The 17,682-nt window shown below is 38.6% G+C and overlaps 1 protein-coding gene across 5 annotated transcripts in view; it reads right to left on the reverse strand.

The window, feature by feature from the left end:
* Positions 1–17,682, reverse strand: part of TENM3 (teneurin transmembrane protein 3) — a 1,287,844-nt gene that overhangs the window by 577,886 nt on the left and 692,276 nt on the right. For all 5 annotated transcript variants that reach the window (XM_046940097.1, XM_046940098.1, XM_046940100.1 and 2 more), the window contains one exon: positions 7,306–7,463. The gene's annotated coding sequence lies outside the window, so the exon portion shown is untranslated. The remainder of the gene's footprint in view (positions 1–7,305; positions 7,464–17,682) is intronic.

The raw sequence follows: 17,682 nt of genomic DNA on the forward strand, positions 1-17,682 counted from the left end.
GTGTTTTAATGGTGAGTAATCTAGTGTGAACACCTATCCAGACTGCAGTTTCAGATTAAAGACCAGTGTTTCCTGAAAGCCAACAAGTTGAAATGCCCTCCTAATCACTATGAAATCAAACGCAAATTCCTAAGCTGACTGTGTCAAACCATAGCAGAAGCGCAATACATTTCATTTTAAATGAATTGTGCTCAGAATGAAGAGGAAGCTACTTAACTGTTGTGGGAATTAAACCAATTGTTTCCCCCTGTGAACTCTGTCATGTGACAGACTTCTTAGGGTACAAAGAATCCTTTGAAGGAAAATTTGCTTCAAGTGTTACGGAAAGAAAAAATCCCTTTGTTCATGTACTGACCTAAACAGTAACTCTCTTCTTACATGAGATCTATTATTACTACTACTCCAGCTGCTATGCTATTGTACAGAAGAGATGATATAAGAAAGTCTTAAACATTGTTAATATAACCACAGTCAATGATGCTACAATGAAAGAAGCATAATAACTGCAGTGTGATTAAGTCAACAAGAAAATTATGATTTTATTGGGGGAAAATAAAATTCAATCAACTAAGTAGAGAAAAACAATATGCAAATTGAACCCATATCTGATTTTCAGTAGTAAATTAGACAATAGTCTTCTTCATATTGAACATGAAAATGAAAGACTGCAGAATACAATGAGAGACAGTACTGTACTGAAGACCTGTGGCTTCTAGAAGCTTCATTGGTTTACATCACTACCACAAAAAGCAACTGAAAAATCATAGAAAAACCCCGTATTTCAATCTAGCCCTCTAGAACCCTACAACAGAGAAAAACTTTTATTCACAACACTTTGTTCCACTTACGCAAAAAATAAATGTATCAGGGGATGATGTTTCAATTTCTATCAAAAAAGAAATTGTACGCATCTCAGTTAAGGCATAGAGTATGTTGAACATTGTTCCAGAAATGTAAATTGAGATAACTTTGCGAAGAGAACAGTACTGTATGATTTCTTAGTACAGATCAACACTATGCTTTAGCAAATGCTTTAGGAAAGTTGCAACATAGGTTTTGTTACCCTAATTTTTATTATATTACAAAGGTTGCTATATATAAACTGCATGTATGTATAACATATGAATATACCTTAAGAGAAAAGTAGGTTGCTCTGAAAGTAATGTCTCCTATTTATTTCCACAAAAACTACAACAGACACAAAGAGCATAACTGCACTATTTGATAAAGCAAATTCAGTTACAAAAAGCTATTTTTTCAGTCACCACCATTAGCATGGCATTTTCACCAGCAATGAACAAGAGCCTGCATATCATGTTTGTACATATCTACACCAGTGAAGGTGACCCACTATTACTATTGCTGAAATGCACCACTCACATCCACTGTTCAGTCTCCAGAAACACACAGCAAAGCTCAGTGAATGTCAGTGGGTGCCATTTTTTCCCCCCATGTGGAGGATGCTTCTTGTGTTGAAACATGACACACCTTTACTTCATCCAAACTTCCATTTCAGTCACCATTTTGTCAGACTGCCCCTCTACTGTCATCTACCACATAGCAATAAAATTAATAAAATACTGGTGGAGACATTCAATCTCTACTGCAGTATCACCACCATCCACTTCTGACACTGTGTATGCAAGTGCTGCTCTGACAGTAATGCCTCTTATTTTACGAGATCAGCCCACAGATAATACACTTACGTACATCAAGGAAGCAATGAAAATGCAAAAAAATTATCAGAACTCGTAACTTCTTGTTTTTAACACTTTCACTATTTACAATATTTCTGATTCTATGCTTTGAAGCAAAGAAATATAATAGGAGCTCTCTCATTCCTGTGTTTTTGTCCCCCTCCTATTGACTTCTCCTTTGATGTTTAAGGGAAAAAAAAATCATAGAAAATGCAATATGTATTTTCAACAATTGGTCTAAGAGATGAATTTGAAGGGCTTTATAAATGAGGTGTCTTCAGGAAAGGTGCCAATAAGGAAGAATGGAAAGAAAAATTATGCTTTCAAAATGTAAAGAGATAATAAAAAAAGCCTCCAGTAAATGCAAGGCTTCCAGGAAAGAGGAGTTGCACAAAGCTTTGACTTTAATTACTGCACATTAATTCTGTCCAGTGAAAAGAAAGATTTTAGAGAAAATTTGTTCCAAGTTCTTCAAGGCTGCATGTCTCCTGTTTATTTTAGAAAAGATAATAGCAAAATAGCATCCTTCAGATCTCCCAAAAACAATAATCTTTGGAATTTGTCAATAAGTACAATAATAAGTAGAAAAACCTCTCTTCTCTTAAGATTTGCAACAAAATATTTTAATATGGGAGTAGTTATGTCTAGAGAAATAATTTGTAACTTTTTATCATTTTAAAAAGTAATATTTTTACAATTATTATAATATGATATAGCATTGTTTAAATTACAGCTTAACAATTCATTCCTGCAGCATTCAGTGGCACCAGGCCTTTGGCCTCTTGCCTAACAATACACTAGACAAGAATTATTACATTGTAATTCACACCCTGTCATGCCTTATTGCTTAATTAAAGCATAACCCTTCATGACATGACAAGCAATTTGACTGTTACCATAATAGATTATTATCCCACCTAACATATTTTATTGTTACTATCTATTTCTTTCTGTACATGCCCTGAAAATTATCAGAACAAATGCACACATAATTCTTCCTTTATCTGTAAAGTGTGAATAATACATATAGGACAAGTAGTTAAGAATTATAGTTGTATTTTTTGTTAAAGTTGTACCTTTAACAAACTGCTGTTTTTCTTTTCATGCGTGTCATTTTGTGTCAGCAATTACTCCTTGCAAGAATACTAGGATTCAGACCTCTGATTAATTGGCTGCTTATGCGTTTGTTATACTACTTCATTAGCTAAGTGGTAAATTTAAACTTTTCTTATTAAGTGATAAGGTGGAACTAAAAAAAAAAGTGGGACTTAGGACAAATTAAGCAGCAGTCGCAATACAGCAGTTAGACACACTGCTCAACGTTAACCAACACACAAAACATGTTTTTCAGAACTCATTTGTTTACTAGGATCTCTCGCTCTCCGATGCTTCTTGTGTTGAAATGCAATAATATAGAAAATGTAATCAATTATTATTAAAACATATCAGATTATTAGGTGAAATTCCAGTTCAGTGATAGTAAATGTAAAAAAAAAAAGTCACTTGGCTTACATGAAGTCCACCAAGTGAAATAAAAGCCATGTTACCAGCTATAAAAACATGCTTCAACATTCCTGCTTACAATATAGTTATTTTAATTAATATTTGTTATTTTGTTAATGCCTTCACACTGCTTGAGATTGCAAGATACAACACAGCCATTTTGGCTAGTAATACTACTTCCAGTAAGTAGTGTTCAAAATTAAAATACGCAACCACAGAATTCTGAAGTTGTGTGAACAAAAACCCAGATTTATTGGGAAGACAAAGGTAACATTTTAAGAAGGATTACTGCAGAAATATATGCATCATACCTGACAGATGTACTATAAGTTTCATATAGCATCAAGGTACAATTTAATAAGGTTGCACTGAACACTGCACATCTGCAAGGTGACTGTCCCTGGAACTCTCTCTCTCTGCTATGTCTATGAAGTGACTGTGATGTAACTGAAACAGCTGCAGTCTTTGATCATATGCTGGCAGTGTACGTACAGATGCAGAATATGTAATAGAGGTGCTCTTTATTAACTTGACTGATGTTCTGTTATTTCACTGGTTCCAAAAGCTAAAGGAGAGCAGGCTCTACTATGTAATATTGAGAATCATTTATTGTTGCAACATTTCAAAACGAGATACCTATTAATGTCTAATTCATTCCCATAAGCAAGAGTTATATATTGATGTTCTCCCCTGGAGGCATTGGATGGGATTTTGAGCAACCTAGTCTAGTGAGAGTGATCCTTGCCCACAGCAAAAGGGTCAGAACCAGATGGTCTTTAAGGCTCTAAGGTCCCTTTCAACCCAAACCATTCTATGATTATGACTATGATTGTTTTCTGTTGATTTGACATTTGTTATGATCTTTAAAACTGGTGCTATAGCTAGAAGTATTCTTCCTAATCACTACAAAAATACATTTAACTACAGTTTAAAACAGTTGCCAGTATTCTGAATGTATGGGTGTATTTTCTGGTAATAAATTCCTGGACAGATACAGTTTAGTGAAACTTACAGCAAGCTAATGCATTTGGTACATAGAAAAACACAGAAGTTCTGCAAACATGATAATAAAGTTAGATCCTGTCAGGTTACTGGCTGTATGATGTTGTACAGAAGCACAGAGTAGTCTACCTCCAGTTCTGTGACTCTGCACCTAAACATCAACTTCACTCTCCTTAATAAGTTCATACACTTTGTTCTTAAACTGCTGGGGTTTTAAACAACTTTGCTTTCTCCAAGTAGCAAACTAGAGTGCATATTTTTCCAGATATTCTTGTCCCAAGAATTATGTCACAACAAAGGTGAATTTGGAGCAAACTTAACTTCCCAGAGGTGTTAACCTAACCATGTCCTGTGTACTCAATTAGTGACAGTGGTGGAATTCCCATAAAATATCTACTTCTCTCTCCGTACCTCTAACTCTGTATTTAGATTTTGATTCCTTTTGAATTCATATTTTTATGTCTGGAGTCTAAGTCACTCTACTACCAGATTTCCAGCTTATTTTCCTATGTAGACATTTGTAAGAAATAGACATTTTCCACAACCTTGGAGAAAGAGAGAACACTACAAAACTCAAGGCACTCCTTTATTACTATCTCCTTCTGTCTGGCACCTGCCCTATTGAATTGTGGTTTTAGCTTTCCTTTCAATTCCTTTCTCTATAGCTTTTGTGCTGCAGGTGGAGAGTAAATAGCTGTAACTGCAACAAAGAAGGGTAAAATCTGTAAGGGAGAAATGGCTGATACCTAACAAAGTGTCCTTTTGTTACTGGAAGACCAAACAATGTTTCCTTCTTCACTCAACTCCAGCACCTGCAGACTGGAGAATCCCAGCAACACCTTGCTTTCTCTCAAGTTCCCCTCTTGGGGCCTGACTCAGAAGCAGAGAGATTCAAGGACTGTCACTGGGCTGTAGTGCATCCTGGAGTATTTTTTAGGCTGACAGGTAGGTGTAAAAAGTTAAGTTTTATTTGCAAAGTAGTGTACATTACTACAGATATCTTCATTTAAAAAGGACTACAGAAAGCAATGTTTTATCTGTTCTTTACTTCTGCATTTCAGATCACAGGGGATCCTCTAGAAGGTGAACTCTTTCCCTCAGATCAACTACATACATGCATGAGGAAAAAAATCTGATTCTGAGACAGTAAAACAGAAAATGGAAAGTAAGAACAAAAAGTGAGCAGAAAGGTGCCACAGAATGGGTACTCTGGAGATGTGCTGGTAGCAAACAGAGCCATGCCTCTGAGGAACAGAATGGAAGAAACTTTTCTGGAAGGGCTCAGAAGGGAGTGCATTGTTTGTCCTATCTGAGAAAGCCAGGGGAAGCAACTGGACAAGGAAGAGCAACCTGACCTGTGAAGGCACATTGTAGCACGTAGACTGACTTAAAAACCCTCTCCATGTAGCCTTTTTCTGAATTTCCTCATTTAAAAATAATTCACTTTGTGCTCAGACAAAACATTTTATCCTGGACAATTCAGGGTCTAATCAGACCTTAACCAAGGGATGAAAAGCTTTAAAGAAAAAAACAGATCAGCCAGGAGTTTCTACCAAGACTGTGCATGATGTTTGTTCAAAAACTCTGCTGGCAACACCAGCCTCAGCAGAACATTATATCAAGCTTCTCTGGCACTCTTTTTCAGAAGCAGCAGTAAATGACTGCACCCGGTTACCACTGCTTTTTTTTTTTTTTTGAAATAACACACTTCAATGTAGGTTCTTTACTTTCCACATCAAAACTCCCCAGTTTCAAAGACTTTGAGAGTTCGGTAGGCAGGTATTGATATTTCTTCTGTGGTAAGCATAGATTTAAATTACCCCTCACAACGTTCTGAGCAGGCCAAGTTTCAAACATCTCAGAAGTTAAGCAGTCTCCAAACAACACATACGTATCTGTTTACATTCCCCCCCCCCCCCCCCCCCCCATAAATCTATTCACTTCTCATCTAGATGGAAACAGCTATTTCTGTTTCCACTCCAGAGATAAAGATATGTCACTAAGTATATAATCTTATCCAATATTGTTATTTGCCAAGGAAGTGTAATTCCTCTAACACATCAACTAAACTGCAGGCTTGTTCAGAGAACCTTAAAATAATCTCCCTGAAATATGTTTGCATGTTTTACACACATTCAATGCCTTCATTCACATTTCTAAAAAACAGTATAGATACAAAGTAACTGTAAAATACAAACACTGAATCTGGACTCAAAGTCTGATGCCTATTTCAAGAGCTCAGTTTCCACTACTGATTGTAATCAGAAATGTGCATTATAAATAAGGAATAATTTTATTTTAGACTGTTCAAAAGTTACCTAGACACTCATACAACAAATCAGACAAAAGCTGATCCCCAAGACAGAATAAGTTGTCATTATACCCTGGATTACTGTTTAAACCCTAGAGAAATCCTTCTACAGACATGTTTAGCCTCATTTCCAGTTTTTCCTCCGTGACTGCTTCTAATACTTCATATGTGACATTTGCAATTGAATTCCTCTGCCAAATATGCTCAGATATATTCTAGCACCTTTTCTTGGTTCCTCTCAAGCCACTGTGTTCTTATCAGTATCTTTTGGTTTCAGTGGACTTCAGCTCAGAAATCAGTATTCAGTGACTTCATCTTAATTCCATAATAATACGGCTAAATTAAAGGAAATTTCTATTGAAGTACTATATTGAAACATAGGAAACAATGATTGTCTAATACTATATGAACTGTGCTTCAAACTGTAAGTAAAAAATAAGAAAACATTTACAGATAAAACACTACTCAGAAACAGCTAAATATCTTGTTTTAATACCAAATGACTGATTCATAAAACATACATTCCCATACAACACTATCTGGGGCCCCTAGTACTGCCCAATGATCTGAAAAGCATATTTTCTTTTCAGTAGTGCATACTGTGTGATTATTCAGGTGTACATCACTGAATCAAAAAAAAATACTAATTTTCATAGTAAAGGAAACCTAAATACTGAAGAAAGGAGTTGACACCCATGGTAATAAATGTACACCAGCTCTGCCAGATTTTCCCCCTCAGAAAAATACAGATGACAGCAGAATAACTTCTCTTATGCTGGTCTGTTCACCTACCTTTTCTGATGAGTTGGCTGCAGAAAAATGTAGAAATAGAAAGCTCAATTAGTGTAATTTATGTATCCTTGGATGTCAATCATTACTGGTGAGAGGTGGGACTTTCAGGATCTCTGTGCATTAATTAAGAGCTCATCTCAGCAGAGTAGTCATTCCACCTAAGGACCAAAAATAAGTTTTAATTAGAGTTTAGAAGACAGTATGTCATACATATAAAACTAATTCTTTAGCAATATAAGGATAGGTGATAGCAGATAAAGCAGCTTTAAACCAGTTTCAGATCACCTAAGAAAGGTAGTGGTCACAATCCAGTAATTAAGAAGGAATCAATTATCCCTATCCAAGGATCAGGGCTCACCCAACACTCCAAAGGAGGCAAATGCTCAGTAGAGATCCTTCCCCTGTGGCTGCCAGCCCTTAAATGAGGTTAGGGAGAGATGGAGCCAGGGTCCACCCTTTCCAGTCACACAGGTGAATTGCTTCCACCTGTGCTCCCAGGGCTGGCTACATCCCTTCACCAGCTGCTCAATCACTGATTCAGGCCATGATCTAACAGTTCCCATACACTCCACCTCTTCACAGCATGAACCAATAATTGAGCATATCAGGGTCAAGCTATCCTTTACAGTCTGTTCATAATTACAGTTGTGATGTAGACACAATTTGCCACAACACTGGTATTATTTCATGTTTTGCTCTCTATGACTACCTGAAGGGAGGTTGTAGTGAGCTGGGGGTCAGCCTCTTCTCTCATGTGACTAGTAATAGGACTAGAGGGAATGGCTTCAAGCTGCACCAGGGAAGGTTCAGGCTGGATGTTAGGAAATACTTCTTCTCTGAAAGGGTGGTCAGGCACTGGAGTGGGCTGCCCAGAGAGGTGGTGGAGTCACTGACCCTGAAGGTGTTCAAAGAGCATTTGGATGGTGTGTTGAGGGACATGGTTTAGCGAGAACCATTGGTGATGGGCAAGTGGTTGGACTGGATGATCCTGTGGGTCTTTTCCAACCTTAGCGATTCTATGATTCTATGTTGTGACAAAGAGTCCACAGTTTTGGATTATATGTACTTCTAGCTTCTTTTGCAAGAGACGTTCAGAAAGTCCATCATTACACAGCACTGAAGAACAAGATTATGTTCTAATTCATTGACACTAGAACCCCTGCTGCTTCTGCCTCTGTCAGTCAGGAGGGTTGCTGACCTCAGGGGAGCAGAATAGATGGTACTGAGAGGCAGATCTGCCCTCCATGGTTAAATACATGTTGTATTTCTGTCCTGCATCAAAACCTCTGCTTGAACAGGAGCACATCCAGGCCTTTTATATCTCACTCTTTGGCATGATATTGACAGTTGGTACTTGATATAATCATTCAAAGGGGGGGGGGGGGGGGGGGGGGGGGGAAGCCAGATAAATGTAATTAGTGGGGTACATACTATAATTTCTGATGGCCACATGCCATTTACTTGTGGTGCTACCATACTTCTCCCTTCTAATATTCTCTCCCTTGATACAAGTAGTCTGTACCATCTTGGCCCCACTCGCACCTCCCAAGGCCATCTTACCCTGTGGGTTCCAGGTTCTAAGTTGTCAGCAGCAGGGAGCAAGAGATTATTTATCATTCCAACTTTCAATCATATATCACCTCCCTTAAATTGGATCCTAAGGGGAAATACCCAAGTTTTTTTACAACACACATTGGGTCTGCCATCTCTGGGCCTTCCACTCAGGTCTTTCAGCATTTTGTGTAGTCTTAGTCCACCCGTGCGAGGTCTGGGAGTCTGTCTTCAGAGCAGCCTTTAGAACACCACTATACGACTCTATCAAGCCCACTCCCATCAGATTATAAAGCAGATGGAACAGCCATTCAAAGTTAATTTCCTCAGTCCACTTTTGTACCACTGATCCTGTGAAGAGCATATCCAAGTCACTTTCAGTGACTTGAGGTGTCCCATATGCTGCCATTAATTTAGTTAATGCCTTGATGATATAGGCTTGATTAGTTTTTGGCTTGCACTAATCCAATTGCTGAGTCAACACAGTCTAGAACAATGACAGGTTTCTAATTCCCTACTGAATGTAACCAGGAGAATGGTGACACTGGGTACTGCCACATGAATTTCTGGGCTGACCATGTTTAATTCTCTACAGTCAACTGTCATCTGCTCAGTCCCATCTGGTTTCCAGACCAGCCATATAGGAGAATTATAGGGGCTATGTGCTGGTCTTATGATTCCCACCCTTTCCAATTCTTGTACTGATCAAGTGATTTCTTCCTGACCTCCTGAGAATCTATACTGACTCATATTAGTGATCTGGTATGCCACTATATTGTCAGCCGTGAGTTGAGAAATCCTTAGTTCTTGTTCTTCTGGAGACCTGACTGTGGCTGCCTGGGTACCCTACAGCAGCTGCCATTTCTTAGATGGTATTAGACATCATCTAGCCTCTGTGCCCATGGAGGAATCCAGTCCGAAGTCCTGATACCTCCCCTCCTTGAAAGGGAAGGTGTAAAGCATGTATAGGAGGACATGGCTGGGTCATTTATTGATCTTATTAAATTATACCCCAGTCTATATAAGGTCATTCCACATTTGCCTGTGAGAAGCTCTCACAGATCCCCAACTTTGGAATCATCAGGGGAGGTCTCTGGGCTTGGAGTACTGACCTCAGGAAGTCCCTTTTCTGTATTGCTTGAATATTATACTTTGATCTAAGGAACTGGTTCTCCAAGGTCAGCCACTAATTGAGCAGAGTGTTGAATCACTGCCTCAGAAGCCAAAGGATTTAAGACCACAAGTGATGGGAAAGAGCTTGCTGTAGAAATCTAATGCCCACAGTGAATTTGACCAAGTCAGGACTCTCAAAAGTGTCCTCATCGATGGCTTGCCTCATACCTTGCTCCTGGATGTAATTCTAGCAATCTTTCACAGAACTCCATAAATACTACGGATAGGTGTATCTGTTTTAAGCTATGTCAGTCAACAGGGTGCCATAATCCAATGAATTAAGGAATGATTTTCCACATTGTCTATGACAGCGGCATATAACCTTTGCCTCAGCACTGGCTGTGTTATGATTGAGTCCAGGTCAAAAATTTCTGGGCCATTTACCACAACTTCAGTTCTCATAGTTTCAACAACAAAGCCAGGATACATTCCCTCAGCCTTTGCCAGAATTGGACTAAATCCTTCAATTCAAAGGCTACATATGGGCATGCAGTAACATGCACTGTACTTTGGAAAAGAAGTCACTCTTAGGGTGGTACCTTTTCTTAGGTCTTTTGTATTTACTTTGAGTGACTAATAGTTGGATTTCTAGAGGGTCTGGTTCCACCAGAGTCTCTAGTACAGATTTTTTAGAATTCTCTTTTCCAATAATATTGTGACTGTAAGGGTCCCCTACATCCATGACAGATAAGGCTATGACTAGTTGTATGGCATTAGTTTGGGTAGGTTTACTTGCAATATAGCAAACGTATGTTCTAGCTGTTTAAGTTGATCATGTAATAGTTGATACTGATGCTCAAGATGTTGTTCCAAGATATTTAAGTGATGTAAGGCCACTAACAGAGGCCAGGCTACAGCAGATGCTGCACACAGTCTTTGTTCATCAAAATATCCTTTCCTGGGCCTTCAAGATGTGCTAACATTTGGGTTGGGGATCTGGTTGATGGTCTCCCCATGCCTTAACAGGGGCTATCTTTCTACTATAGAACCAAGCTCCTGCCATAGAGTGCCTAGGAGTCCCAAGATGTGCCAGGGTAACTCCTTTCCCAAGGAAACAAATTTCCCCCATCCAAACCAACTTGCTAGACCCTTTAAAAAAGCCATCTCAGAATTGCTATCGTCTTCAGTAGGTGCTGCTGCCTGGCTCACCAAACTCAATGATATGCAATAGCAGAAAGCAGCTTTAAACCAGTTTCAGACCACCCAAGAAAGGTAGTGGTCACAATCCAGTAATTAAGAAGGAATCAATTATCCCTATCCAAGGAACAGGGATTCCCTTGTGCCTTGTGGCTACCAGCCCTTAAATGAGGTTAGGGAGAAATGGAGCCAGGGTCCATCCCTTCCAGTCACACTGGTGAACTGCTTCCACCTGTGCTCCCAGGGCTAGCTACACCCTTTCACCAGCTGCTCAGTCAGTGGTTCAGGCCATGACCTGAAAGTTCCCATACAAGCAAAAAAACCTAATAGAACATTATTAGTAACAGTGCAAAGGGCACAAATCTCTGGCTTTCACTTAACTTTGCAATAGGAAAGAACTTTCAACATGGATGAGCCTGCCTGAAATACTGGGCAAATTCTGAAGTGTTACGTGGATACTACACAAATTTTAGCCAGGTTGAATGAATGCCAACAGCATTAGTAGGCTTCTGTCCAATTATTAATGCACAATCTGACTACAGATGCAATAGGCAAAACAACGCAAACTCAGCAAAAAGAGATGAATGGACTTGTGCAATGCATCCAGATTCATTCACCAAGTGATACAATACATAGGCAGTTGTTGGCTGGCCTTTGTGTCAAGGCTCAGGAGAGGTTAAAAACTTGCTAGGCTAACTAGTGTCATTTGCCTGAGAGAGCTTTGCTTGTGGAATGATTTAGCTGAGAACCATCAAACAGTCTGCTGAGGACTACCTAGGGAAATAATGTATAAATAATTAATTATATACCATTTATAAATTAGGGGAAAGAAAACAAGTTTATAAAGCTGGTCTGAAAAATAAACATGTCAGCTTATAACTCAGGTAAGAAAAGGGTAAAATTTACCAAATAAATTTATGTTCTAGAGAACAAAATGAAACTTTCGTCAATGGTTGAAATAAGAAATACAAAGAACTAATAAAAAAACCTAGTAAAACACCAAAACAACAAACAGACTTCTCTATGAAGGATTAGAGAGAAAAAAAAAGGCTTAACTCCCCTATGGAAATAGAAAAGATGAAATACAAAAATGCTACTTCAGCATTGCAAATACTACGGTTACCAGAGGACAGAAACTAATGTAAACATAACACAATATAATTAATAATTGTAAGGAAGTCTACTGCAGAAAATGATGGCATTTCAAAAGGAAGAAGAGATTTGCTAAGCATTCTAGAATAACAGCACAAGTGTTAAGACCTTTTTCACTGCTTTCATGGTCTCTTATGGAGGTATTAGTAAATACCTTTAAGAGATAAATAATTTTTCTCAAACACTTGTTTGAGAGGCATAAGTGATAAGTTTCCCTCCTAATCAATATACCTGACAGGTAATGAAAAACAACAGCAGATACAGCAACAAAAACAACCACACACAAAACAACCCATAGCTGTTGCAGGTATATTTTTAAAATTGTTATTTAGAAGAAAACAACGTGATGAAGATAATAACATAGTGAGGGAACAGCTGGTCTTCTAAAGGCATTCAGCAAAATATGGACAAAAATATATTATTGCCTTTGATAATTCATGAATGTTAACGTAATTAATGTTTGATAGTTCTTATCAGCACTTTCTTATGGATTTTTTCCAGTCATTAGCTGTTTCGTATATGGGCATAGAAGTGCTCTCCACAGTTTTCTGAGTGGGAATATTACTGTCTTCAGTAGGAGATTTCAGCAAGCAGAGAAAATATAAGACAATTAAATATGATGGCAGGACACAATAATACATCCTTTTGAATGCTGCAACTGAAACTCATATTTTTAAAGTTCCAGCATTTATCTTGTGAATTGTTTCTGAGGTATTGCAGTACCACACAGAATATATCCTACTGCTATGGATATATGCATATTATACCAGATCTAATAATATCTACTTCTGTGAAGAATAACTTTGGTCTATAAAATGATAGATTTCTAGAAGGCCATGTTTAATACTGGCTGATTCCAGGATAAATATTTCTAAATAGAAAGGAAAAGGAATTTATCAGAGTTGGTCACTTGTATTCTCTGAGCTGAAGTGAAGCAGTAAGTCTTGTGACCTGCCATCTCCTGCTATTCATATTCAGCATGTTTCTCGTCAACCACTTCTCCTGAAGAAAACATCAGAGATAACAGGCATGCTACATTCCAGAGCAAATAGAAAACCTTTGTTCCTCCAGACAATTACATGAATTTTATAACGGTTTGTCTGCTGTTAGTCAAAAGGGACAATACCAAGAAGCGAGCCAGAGAACTGCCTGTCAGTACTTCTTAACCTCCCTGTTTCATAGCTGTTCTCCTGCTCTTCCCAAACTCATACTCCAGCCTACTACTTTGGAAGCCAGCCATAAAAAGACTAACTCAGACAACAAAAAGCTGGATGATCCACTGAACTGTGACTGAGATTTGTGACCTGCCTGAAAGCAACCCGGATTCAATAACAAGACTTCTAATAATCAGCTCTCACCAAGAGCCTGGCAGAATGTCAACACAGTTGTACTATGAACACTTGACACAAAACTTGCTGGAAGCCACAAGATACCATGTATTATCATTAATACAAGTTCTAAGGGTAGACTGACTCCCAGGAAAGCACGAGGGCAGAAATAGCAATTCCAAAATGTTTCTTCACATGGAAGACTATAGCAATTAAATGACATTGCACAGGCAATCAGAGACAGAAACAAGACACTCCTGGAGTTCTGCTTATGAAGAAGCAGAATCACTTCTGACAAATTCTTGGCAACACCAGGTAAACCATTCACAAGTAGACCAATAATCATTTACAAAAAGAAGAGTTCAACTCACCCAGCTGGTAAAGGAGAGCTCTTGCTCTACAACACTTCTCAGGAAGCAGCCTAAGTCCCCCCAAATGCTCTCCCTCTAGCAGCTGACCCTTATATGAACCCAGGGGGGCTCCACCCTGGGACTACCCCTTCTGGTCAACTGGAGAACACAGGTGCAAATAATTTGCCTGTGCTCCCTGGGCCAGCCACAGCCCTTCACCAGGTGTTCAATCACCAGCTCAAGCCAGGACCCAACAGTTCACCTACACCTGGTCATCTTTAAACTCTTCAAAGAAGCCTGAAAGCTCAAAGTCTCGTTTAATGTTTCCTCTGTGGTCAACAGATCAAGAAAAAAGTTTCCATCTTTCTGTTTAGAAAGGAACACAGGGCACCAAGGCTAGTAGCTTGGACATATTGGCAAATGCTGAATTTTAATTTCATGGAATCATAAAATGGTTTGGGTTGGACAGGACTGCAAGGATCATCAAGCTCCAACCCTCCTGCTGCAGGCAGGGCCACCAACCTCCACATTTAATACTAGACCAGGCTGCTGAGGGCCCTGCCCAACCTGGCCTTGAACACCTCCAGGGACAGGAAATCCACAACCTCTCTGGGTGGCCTTTTCCAGCCCCCCACCAGTCTCTTGGTAAAGAACTTCTCCCTGATATCCAACCTAAATCTTCCCTCCTTCAACTTAAAACCATTCCTCTTGTATTGCTGTTATCTACCCTTTCAAAGAGTTGGCTGTCCTCCTGATTGTTGGCCCTCTTTAGGTACTGGAAGGCTGCAGCGAGGCCACCTCACAGCCTTCTCTTCTCCTGACTGAACAAGTCCAGCTCCCTCAGCCTGTCTTTGTAGGGGATGTGTTCCAGTCCTCTGATCATCTTTGTGGCCATCCTCTGGACCCCCTCCAACAACTCCCTGTCCTTCTTGTACTAGGGGCCCCAGACTTGAACACAGTACTCCAGATGGGGCCTCACAAAAGCTGAGTAGAGGGGAACAATCACCTCCCTCTCCCTGCTGGCCACATCTCTACTGATGGAGGCCAGGATACCATTTGCTTTTCAAGCTGCAGGAGCACACTGCTGGCTTATGTTAAGTTTTTCATCAACCAGGAGCACTAGGTCCTTCTCTGCAGGTCTACTCTCAAGGACTGCTCCTTCCAGTCAGTATATATGCCTGGGATTCCTCCAATCCAAGTGCAAAACCTTGCACTTTGCTATGTTGAACCTCATTAGGTTCACCTGGGCCCACCTTTCATGTCTGTTGATGTCCCTCTGAACAGCATCCCTTCCTTCCATTGTGTCAACTGCACCACTCAGCCTGGTGTCATCAGCAAACTTGCTGAGGGTGCACTCAATTCCATCACTGTTGTCACTGATAAAGATGTTAAAGAGCACTGGTCCCAAGACAGTTCCCTGGGGGACAGCATTTCTTACCAGCCTCCACATGGACATGGATCCATTGATCACTACCCTTTGTCTGCAGCCTTTCAACCAAGAATTTCAATTCATCTGCATCCTATATCTGATTTTTCAGAGGTATCTATTAATTAAATCCAATGTAACATTACCATCTAAATTTACAGATAAAATTCTAAGAAGATATTCCCAGCTTTTGGAAGACTTTCATTAGCCAAATGCTGATGAACAGTATTGTGGAGAACTCCCGATCCCTACTGATACTGGTCAGTGGCTTACCACTTCACAATGTGATAGACTAAAAAAACCCAGAAAATTAAAAAGTCAAATATTTTCCTGTTCATACTTAAGACTATTTATTCTCTATCACCTGCTCAGTATTTCCTTCTTTTAGGGAAAAACAAACAAATAAACAAAGAACGCATTGCTTTATATGAGCTCTCTGCATCCTGCACACCTTACTTATCAGATCTCCTCTAATGGAGACCAGAGCAATGATATAATAATAAATAATATTTTGATCCACTTCCCACCATCAGTGTATTATTCCTTTAGTTAAAGACTAATTAACAAATCTATAACATTTCTGAGATGTTTCTATGAGAAGTAGGCTTAGGTGAGTGGGTCCAGTAGATGCTAAAGAGCATATGACAAACAGGTCATTCAATCTAGAAACAGACCACGGGCTTGGAATATGGGGAACACAGTTCATCATCCATTCCTTGGAAGTGGATGAGACATCAAACTGATGACACTACGGAAACAGTTAGAACCTAAACTTAAAGCTGAATTTCAATATGCTCATGCAAGGGATGGAGATAATATCTGTCTTTAACTCCTAGTACATAATTTTCATCAGCTGCATCTGAAACAGTAGTGATGTCATATAAATATTTATGGCAAAAAATAAATAAAAGTACACAAAGCACTGTAAAATATAAAATATATAACAATATAAACAATATATTTTTACAAAATATAAAAGTATTATTAAAAAATGAGAATTTAAAGGAAGTTAAATAATAGCAAAAGAAACCACTCAACAATTTCTCCATGGGCAGCATTATCTATGGATCAAAATCTCTTACTGAAATCCATTTATCATACAACATTGGAGTCACTTTGAAAATGATTCCATTGTAGTCAGCAGCACCCAAATTGAGGATGGAAGTTATTTATCAGACAGGCAGACCATACTGTTTTCTAATGCGAAGACAACAACACCTGCTGACTAATGAGTAAGAGAAAAATGTCTCAAATTAGGGTGCACCTCTATGTGATAACTTTGATTTCAGCATTTTGCTTTCTCATTTTGCTACCCAATGAGCCTTTCAAGCTGTCAAATTTCTTTCAATATTTTTTAATCACTATTTCTATCTTAGTTTGTACAAACACAAGAGACATATAATAAGCATAGTGAGAAAATAGAAATTTTAATACAGGACTGGGAAGTTCTAGTTGCTTTTTGATAATTTCCTCAATTCTTAACTTCTTAATATTGTAAGGAATATTATGGTAAAATTCTTATATTATCATATAATCATTTAGTAGTTGTGTGGATAAGGGATATATCCTTTGTACTTCATGGTTATTTTGTGTTCTGTATGTATTCTATATATAACATAAAAATACAAAGACTTATTAAGAGAGAATTAGGAGAACTATTAATTGAGAAATGTCTGTCTGACTTCAGCTAGACTAACAGGCTTGTTTTTCCTCTTTGAAATGTTAAGATCAAGAATGCATAAACCTATTAATAAATATCACGTAGAAGGTAAGAGAGCAAGCAAGCGCTGGAAAAGACAGTGTAGGAGAGAGACCTAGAGGGCAATAGTGTTGAACAGAAAAGTGTTAAGGTTATAGCTGAAGTAACTGGATTGCCTAAATGTGAGCAAATAATGTTTTAGGCTTTCTTGTACATAGGTATGCCACTACATTCCACTGAACTGGGAAGAGAACCTATGATATACTTCAAAATTTTCAACCTTTTCTATACTTGTAATGTGATAGGTAATAGATAAGACAGTTCTTTATACGGAGAGGATCTTTGTAACTTTAAGCTACATGTGTAGATTTAATCTTTCCTTTAATCTTCCCTTTTCCACAAAGCCTTAAAAAATAATAAAAATAAGGTGTCATTAAGGCATCAAAATTTAAAGTTGGGCCTTTAAAGAAAGAGGTTCACCCTAACTAAAAAAAAAAGGGGTGTAGTATCCTAGTATGAAGACTGAGACAGTAAATGAAATAGGGACATATTCTGTCTGAA

The sequence above is a fragment of the Gallus gallus genome, chromosome 4, assembly GCF_016699485.2.
Source record: "Gallus gallus isolate bGalGal1 chromosome 4, bGalGal1.mat.broiler.GRCg7b, whole genome shotgun sequence".
Taxonomy (NCBI): Eukaryota; Metazoa; Chordata; class Aves; order Galliformes; family Phasianidae; genus Gallus; species Gallus gallus.